The 9,261-nt window shown below is 36.0% G+C and overlaps 1 protein-coding gene across 1 annotated transcript in view; it reads left to right on the top strand.

Moving 5' to 3' along the window:
• Window positions 1–7,950: 7,950 nt before the first annotated feature.
• LOC133518096 (zinc finger protein chinmo) overlaps window positions 7,951–9,261 on the top strand; it is a 111,905-nt gene continuing 110,594 nt past the window's right edge. The window contains exon 1 of the mRNA XM_061851676.1: window positions 7,951–7,970. The gene's annotated coding sequence lies outside the window, so the exon portion shown is untranslated. The remainder of the gene's footprint in view (window positions 7,971–9,261) is intronic.

The raw sequence follows: 9,261 nt of genomic DNA, 5'->3' as shown, positions 1-9,261 counted from the left end.
TTAGACTCATACCGTTCGAGAAATAGGCCCCAGTTCGTGGACTAATATTAGTCTAATACCGTTCGAGAAATGAACCCAAAGTATCATGCATTTCGCTCGTACGTGTCCGTACACATTAGCGCGGGCGAGTCGCACGATAACTAAATAATATGACACAAATATCACTCTGATGTTAATGTTCGTTCGAATTAGCCTGATTGTTACATTATAATTCTTTATTATTTTAACCTATTGGTAAGACTCATTTTTATGTTAAGGTTTATCCCCCGAAATGTCCCATTGGTTACCTACCTACTTAAATTGTTCTTACAATAAAAACCTTGTTCATATTGTTTGCAAATATTTTTTGCACGCATGCAGTTTCGTAGCATTGCTACGCCGTAGGGGTAGCGTAGCTGCATTCGCTACGGTGCATGTGCACGTAGCAGTCTACAAAGATGCGCTTCGTAGCGGATTTGCTACAGGGACGTATGCAATTTTGTGCTGAATTATAAATTGTCAGATTGTGTTTATTATTTATTTGTATTTGACGAATCTAATGGCGACATATTCCTTATCCTTAATTTTATGCGGATTTCGTACACAACTCTCTGTTGCTATTTGCTATACCGGTGTTGAATTATCATTGAATATGGTTAGTGAATTTCTACTCAATCAGACTACTAAATTCTTGAAACTTAAGAACAGTTAAATCTTTTGAACGCCTAGAACACCTAAAGGCGTCGTTGCTAGTCGTGCCCACAGTGCCAAAGACACCTATAGGTGTTATGGCGGACGCTGTCAAAGTAACCTTCACACTTTCGAGTAAGGTTTACTAATAGCTCCCTTGCGCCCGGGAGCTTGGCGTTTGACTGATGTGTATGTTTATGATATAAAGCGTTCAAAGGGTTAACTAAATGACTGATATAAATGTTACATATATTATAAATTTTAGACCGACCGAATCATTTTATTTTCCTTTAATTTAAAATAGTACCGCTCACAGAATCTGCTTGATAAAAAAATATTTCAAATCAACTCAATATTTGCGTTTGTTTTAAACTGCAGCAACTAGCGATTTTTTTTTTTGAATTTTCCTGTGAGCATTTTTTAAAATAGTTTTTAACCACTATGGTCTATGTTTACAAGAAATTACAAATATATAAATGCTTGCTAAAACTCAACGGGAAGCAAAATGGAGCACCGCCATGACGCTATCCTTACTCTCCGCAGATGCCACAGTTTTCGCGTTGGAACTGTAGGAAGTTATGCATAAGATTGCGCGTAGGCACGGTGCCTATTCGCGGGAGCGCGGGCGCAGCCAAACATGCGAATATAAATAAACCACCGGGTTCGATAGCCGGCATCACTCCGCTAATAGTCGCATTGACATAATGGGAATGCGTAATGAATGCTTTTCAATCGACTTTTTGACTTACTAAATTCTAAAAAACCTTTTTGTCACTTACTACATTCTAAATTGTTATATTTTATTATTATGCATAACACTTCGTCATTAATTACCTGATTTTAATTTTTTTACTCTTTATAAAATAAAATAAAATCCTACTAATTCTATAGCAGGGTAATGAAATGTGCAATAATAAAATGACGGTGCCAAGAAAACCGAGTGTTTATATTTTCTTGCATAAAACATATCTCTAAAATATGTGTATATTGGTGTAACAGTTCGTAAAAATGCTAAGTGGATTTTATTTACAAATTCTACACCTGTAAAACCTTTTTACTTCTACAATATGAATCGTTGCTGTATGTCAGCAACATACACGTGCAAAAGTTGAATAATATTTACTATGAATACACTCAGACGAGTTTATTGTGTACAAAACGCAAACTGCGTCGTATTTATTTATTTCGTGCAAAAAAATTGGCAGTCTTTTTAGATCACATGCCACGCCACAGACTAGAAAGATACGCTTTTAAACTGCACGCCTTCTTGTTTTTTATTGCATGTGGCTCATCTTTTTTAAACGATGACGTTCTAGCTGTGCCAACATAGTTTTGCTGTCGGTGAAATTGGTAATTCTACTTCGTTGCGTACTATGATTTTATCTAATGACGGTAGAAATAAGTTTGTTGTTTGAGTTAGACAAAGAACAGTGTTGCAATTTTGACAGTTGATTGAACTTTGCTTCTTAGAAACTTTGCACGTGCTTGTCTATTTGGGGTTCCGCCGTTTTTACAAGCTCTTGTTTAATTGCAACGTATGTTTTCGTAAAATTTGTATTTGGTTATTAATTGAGAGATAGGTAAGGCGCTGTGCACCGGCGATGGATTTTATGTGAAACCGAAGCCTTTTACTGAAACTACTCTGACGTAGTACAGCGAATGCAATGCCATTTCCCTGAACTTTACCCTGCATGATTATGGATTTTTACACGTTATTAGTTATAAAACACGTATAATTCTTTCTCTGAGACCACGGGGGACAATGCCGGCCTCGAAAATGTCGAAGGTAAATTTGTAAACTTAATTATACGCGTATATTAAATTTCGTTCTGCAAGTTGTGACAAAAATAGTTGGTAGGTGGAGTAGGAAAAAGTAGAAGAAAACATTTTTGACGTGAAAATTTTTTGGCCTCTATATGGAATGGAGTATCGGCCAACCGGCCGACTTGAGAGGCAACAAGAGTGGTCATTTCTCCATACAAACGTACTCGACTGTTTCCTCCGTGGTTTTTGAAGCTAGAGCAATGATTTTTTCAACACAGATTGTTATTATTAATATCTGTGTCGGACTGATTTGCTTTTTTTGATATTTTTGTTTCTTAAGGCGCTAGTGCGCTTAAACTTTTCGCAAAAACGGCCTAATTTCCTAGGCCGCAAAAATAAGCATGGTATTCAAAACTGATATCAATTAGCCTGAAAATGAAAACAGGCTGACACAGATAATTTCATTACCATTTAGATCTCAAAATTTCGTTAAATTTGGTTGAGTTTTGGAAGAGGAAACAGTCGAGTACGAAACAGCGGTTTTTCAGATTTTTACGCAGGATTTTTCGCCCAACCTGGCGTTGTCCTTATCGCACTAGTTTTAGGAGCCGCTTCCATTGGCGAGACGGATAAGTTCCCCTAGAATATTTAAATCACAGTTCCTTTATCGTCTTAAACAACCTGCCCCATACACATAATTTTTTTTTTCGCTTCAAAGATGTTTCCCTCCTCCTTTTTCCTAATCAGAACACGATGCTGAATATGTTCTTAAACGAATCTTCAATATTATTGTTACACCTCGTATAATTAAAAATAACTATAGATCTGTGAAAGATTGTCTAGGCCCTTTGTTAGCTATATTAACAGGAAAAACTAACATCAATTGGAAATGTATTCGACAGAAAGTCCGTACATTTTCGGTATTTCATGAACCTAATCAATGATACCACGTTGTCTAAGCGTTTTTATTAGTTGCTGGGTTTTATTCAAGTTTAAAGGTCATATTAAGTAAACACTTATGTGACCCAAGATAATAAGTACCTACATTATGTGTATGCATATCTAAAACTTTAACATGTCCGACCCAACCGTTAGAGATAGCGAAATTAAAGAAAAACAACAAGGAACTCGATGATCTCATTAGCATGAATGAAATGACGTTTAATATTTAGGTGTCAATAATTTTATCTTGTTAACTTCTTCGCTTCTCATCATTATGTTAGTGGTTTAATTTTACATCAAATATTAATAATAGATACAAATGTCTATTGTAAACTGACAACCACTGCATGATTTTGAGGTTATAAGTCAGTTATTGGTCAGTTTGTGTCATATCCATTTTTGAGCAAAATCGTTTTTTAATAACAAAAATATGCTATAATTGATACTAATCAGTTAACAAAAATATTTTCCAAAATGTTGTGCCATATCCGCATTTTACATAGTTAACAGAAAAGTTGTGACATAATTATAACTTTGCTTCATGTGATACATTGTACGTCTAACATTTAGACATAGACATGGAACATTTTTATTCAACATCACATGAAATGGTAGAGAGAATGGTAGAATGGATTTACTCATCAAAAACGGATATGGCATAAATGAAAATGCTTCTATTTCATGATTACCACTACATGAAAATATTTGTATGGTACTATAATATTTCCTAAGTATAAACATTTTAAAAACATTTTTTTGCTTTTTTTCGCTCTCTCGCAAACCAATGTAAGGCACAAACGTATTTTAACCCGACGTTGTAGCTTTTTTTTTTAAATTTTTGACTAGTTTTGTTAAACACCGTAGCGAATAGGAAAATATGTCAATTTTTATTGGAACCCAGTACTAAACTACGTGTTTACCTTAACTCGACCTTGGTTTTAACGCTTCCCATGCAAAAACTAGTCCGGCCGTGCAATAATTGTCTATGAGTAATAATGACTAACCAACGGTTGCAAACAACTGCATAGTGGCCAGGGGCCCGAAACATATTTTTACAAGCTTTTTTTTAACTTGCAATGTTTATATGTGTATTCAGGTCAAATCTTGCAAGCTATACTAGACCCTTTTTTGGTACTATATCGGTGGCAAACAAACATGCGGCCCGCCTGATGGTAAGCAGTCTCTGTAGCCTATGTACGCCTGCAACTCCAGAGGAGTTACATGCGCGTTGCCGACCCTAACACTCCGCACCCTCGTTGAGCTCTAGCAACCTTACTCACCGGCAGGAACACAACACTATGAGTAGGGTCTAGTGTTATTTGGCTGCGGTTTTCTGTAAGGTGGAGGTACTTTCCAGTTGGGATCTGCTCTAGATCTGGAATGACATTATTGACTTCTGTACCAAAACAAAAGAACAGAATCCTGCACAATAAATTCAGCCCAGCTCGTACCAATGAACTTTTGGAACTTATGTAAGATACTATATATAGTCGCTGTTCGGTGAAGGGAAATATCGAAGGTTAACCGGACTAATTCTATAAGGGCTAGTTTCCCCTCTGGGTTGGAACATCAGGTGGGAGTCACTTTCATAAAAGCTAGTACGCCTTGGAATTATTTGCCAAAGCGGACCCCAGGCTCCCATGAGCCGTGGCAAAAAAGCCGGGACATCGCTAGAAATATGACAAACGAAATGTTACAAATTTAAGGCTCTGTTAATTTCTATTTTTCAATGACCAATGGTTGCAAACTACTGCATCGTGACCAGGGGAGCGCAACCTTCGGCGAGTTTATTTCCGTATGGGTGATTCACTTCATTTTTTTGTCTATGTATTTATTACATGTAGTATAGTGAACTAATATTACACGATAAAAAACGCTATTACGAAAGGAGCATCATCTGGCCTTGAAATTGTATGTACTTGCAACGAAATGAAAGAAAAGTCAATTCTATTGTATTTTACGGCTTAACGATTATTTTATGACAGACAAATATGAAATTACTGGCTTTGAGTACAGACATTCGATCGATATGAGGTTAATATACAGCGTGTATTTTACATACGACCACATAATCAAAGGCTTTAATGAACACACTTTCATAGGTTTTATAAAAAAATGGATGGCTTTTAATTTTCCATACAAAACAATTCAGCACGCAATGTATCACTTTTACTCAAAACGTCGCATTAATAACGCGACGTCACAACTGTCACAATTGACAAAACTTATGCTATGCTAAAAATTATGCTGTTTTTATTAAGAGTAAATTAAAATTTTCTTACTAAATCATGTCATACCACTAAAACCTACGTCTCGTTAAGTTTGTGGTTATATCAAAATACATTCAGAGGGCTTACCGCGAACACTGTCACACTTACGTACGAATCTACAAGTGCAACAGAGAGGCAGCACGTCGAACGTGGTTCGCGGTAGGCCTTCAGTAATACGTTAGTGGTTTTCGTTCCCAAATTAAAAATGTATTATAGATCGTGTCATTCACGAAGACGCGTGCCTTGACTCGTATTGACATGTCAGTAAAGGTTAAATTTGACAAATCTGCGCGTCTTCGTGGATGACACGAAATTGTATAGCACAGATGTATTACCTATAAATAGGTGCCTAAAAAGTTATCAACATATACTATCGGCCCGATTCGAAGAATGATTAAGACACGTTTAAGATCTTGGAAAGATGTTTAAAAGATCTATAGCTAAACGACATATCAAAATTGACGTTTATTTAGATTCCGCTGTGATCCCAATAAGATCTATCTACGATATTTCTAACGTCAAAGTGACATTGGTTGCACGAATCGAGCTGCTTCTGTCAATTATACGACATACAAACGTTATCTAAATGAGAACTTATCTAAACCAGAACTTATCGTTATCGTATCTCATTCTTCGACTCGGGAAAAGTTTATCCTGTGACTAAACCATGTTACTGAATGAATGAATGAATTTATTTTATTTCAGACTTTTTTAAATCCATATATTTGTTAGTAGTTACACATGTAGAAAAATGGTTAGTAAACAATGATGACTATCAATAAATTAATAAATTTAATTAACAAGGAAGTAATTTTAAGTGTAATCAGTAATCGGTGGGTACTTTAAACGACTGATACCTTTATAGCCTCCGCTTTACGAACAAGGGCTTTTACTTTTACAGGATTATCACACTTGCTGCCAGGTGTTGCCAGGTGTGCGGAAGAGAATTATCGTATTTGAGTGTCCAAATTATCGTACTATTAAAAAAAAAAATCTTACGTCTGTCAAAAAGACAGTACCCCAAAAATCGCTTGCAAAATAAGCTTATTTTTTTAATACTACGTCGGTGGCAAACAAGCATACGGCCCGCCTGATGGTAAGCAGTCGCCGTAGCCTATGGACGCAATATATAATCAAAGAAAACACTATTTTTGTCTAAATTGAGCAAAAATAAGTTTTATATTTGTGTATTTTTGTGACAGATCCGAACGGTTTACAGAAAATTTCGACAATTTTAACTTACACCAAGGAGTCGAATCTCCAAAAGGTGGTAATTTTAGTCTATTTCTGAGGGAAAGTGTCATATTTTGCTACAAATACTAGACTTTTTGGGTTGCATCGTCCAAGGGCTGAAATTATCGCACTTTCGCGTACGATTAATGCTCTTTGGAACGTACATCGTACCGGAACCCAAATTATCGTACATGTACGATAATAATTGTACGTCTGGCAACACTGTGCTGCCCGGATTTTTGACATTTGCGATTTGCGGCAACAATAATGTCAATAGTAGGTAATGCCAGCAGTAATGCAAGTCTGAATTCGAACTTTACAATACTAATTCCATTCCACACACATAGTTTATTATTCAAGTAGGCATGTTACAATGCGCTTATGAACGTCAAATACTCGTAAAGCTACACCGGCTCTAACCCTAAACCTCTGATCCGAGAAAATTTAAATCCCCCCTCAATTGGAGGAGGGTATCCCAATATGGACCAGCAAGAAACTCGGCGGGACTCATCTTTTCAAAACATGACATCTTATAATTAACATGCATTAAACAAGAAACATACAATTTAGATTACTATAGAAATCATGCAATTGCAGGCAGTAGCTACTTTTCTTTATAGAAATTTGGTAAAAAAATATATATGTCATATAAAATCATACAAATACGTACAAGCTCTTTGAAAACATATCGAATTCTTACAAAAGGAAAAGAAAATAAAATGAATAAAGAAATGAGAATTTAAATATTCATTATATGTTATATTATATTGTATATATTATTATGATATGTATGTGTATTACTATGTTATATGTATTACTTTGATGTAAATACTAGTATTTCTCTTAATCACGTTATGTAGGTACGTTCGAACGAAGTTTATTCAGTAAGGTATGTATGGTACCCTAGGGTTATATGAACGACGAAGGTTTTAAATGTAACATGTATTTATTATTGTATTTTTAATACGTATGGTTTTCATTAATATATAAAATTAAGTGTAATGTGGAACCATTGCCTAAAACATTGCTTTTATCAAAATAAGTGTTTTTTCCTTTTCAGCTTGGACTTCAAGATGGCAGTTTAAATAACAGGTGAGTACATTATTTTATATAGTATCTTAACTTTTACCTAAACCAAAGGTTTATCATATAACCAACCTATAAAATCGATTGTTTCTGACTTGGACTTGACATTATTCAAGTGTATCTAAAAAAATTGGTCTTTTTGGGACAGATTTTCCACTCTGATGAAAATGTATGTACCTCTGCAGTTAATTGACCTTTTATTAATAAAGTGTTTACTTTATTACGTGAGTTTCCGTGCAATGACTGGTTAATTACTGATATTCTATTTCTGATATATAATTACCAATAATCAATAGTGTTTTTGGCGTGGCGTGTGTTTACCTATTATTATTGATTTATTGAGATTGTGTAATCCTCACGATGTTTTCCATCACTGAAAACCCCTTAAACAGCCGATTAAAAACCTCGAATTTACCTAAACAGTTTACCTACTAGAATGATGCTGGATAATAAAGGGGCTCTACTCTAGGCTGCGGGCTGACTAGTAGCTAGGGTGTGACATGATGACACACATAGAAAGACTCCACACTCCACACTGCAACTCCAGAGGAGTTACATGCGCGTTGCCGACCCTAACACCCCTCCCTCCCGTCGTTGAGCTCTGGCAATCTTACTCACCGGCAGAAACACAACACTATGAGTAGGGTCTAGTGTTATTTGGCTGCGGCAGGGATTTACGAAAATCAAAATGAAATGAAATTAGCAAAGACCGTCATGGGAATTATTTGTTGTTTTTATTATTATTACAATGTACACAAAACAGGTCTATTAGTGGTAATTTAATTTTACTATATTCTTTTAGTCTCTCTTGATTTCAATTATAGTGAAAAAATTTACATTCGTCCTCTCCCTTACGAGGTGTGTATTGCCGCTAATTACCCACTGCGCTCCCCACATGTCTTCAACACATGTTAAGGTCACTGAACTATTTGAATTTTGATCACGTACAAAGAAGCTGCAAGTGAGTGAATTTTTAACTAGTAACAAATTACTGAGAAGCGATAAACCGCCAGCTAAGCGTGGCCTTCCTTTCCCCGCATTAGCACGCCGAAAGCAGGTCAAAGCGGAGCATGAGCGTAGTAAGCCAGGGGTAGAGTAACGCTGGTCGTTTTGTATTACGTTTGGCGACGCAGTTTGTTGTTAGGGGGATATTCCTCGCATAATTGGCCCCCGGCCGATCGCAGCATTACGTCATCGTTATCGCATTGTGCGTTTGGAATGTGGCTCGGCGAATAGGTTAAATAGACAAATTACAGTATTTAATTGCTGGGAAACTTGGTTAATAATTTTTGTATAA

The sequence above is a fragment of the Cydia pomonella genome, chromosome 5 (genome assembly GCF_033807575.1).
Source record: "Cydia pomonella isolate Wapato2018A chromosome 5, ilCydPomo1, whole genome shotgun sequence".
Taxonomy (NCBI): domain Eukaryota; kingdom Metazoa; phylum Arthropoda; class Insecta; order Lepidoptera; family Tortricidae; genus Cydia; species Cydia pomonella.
The sequence above is the reverse complement of the archived record's forward strand: the minus strand, read 5'-3'. Positions and strand labels throughout refer to the sequence as shown.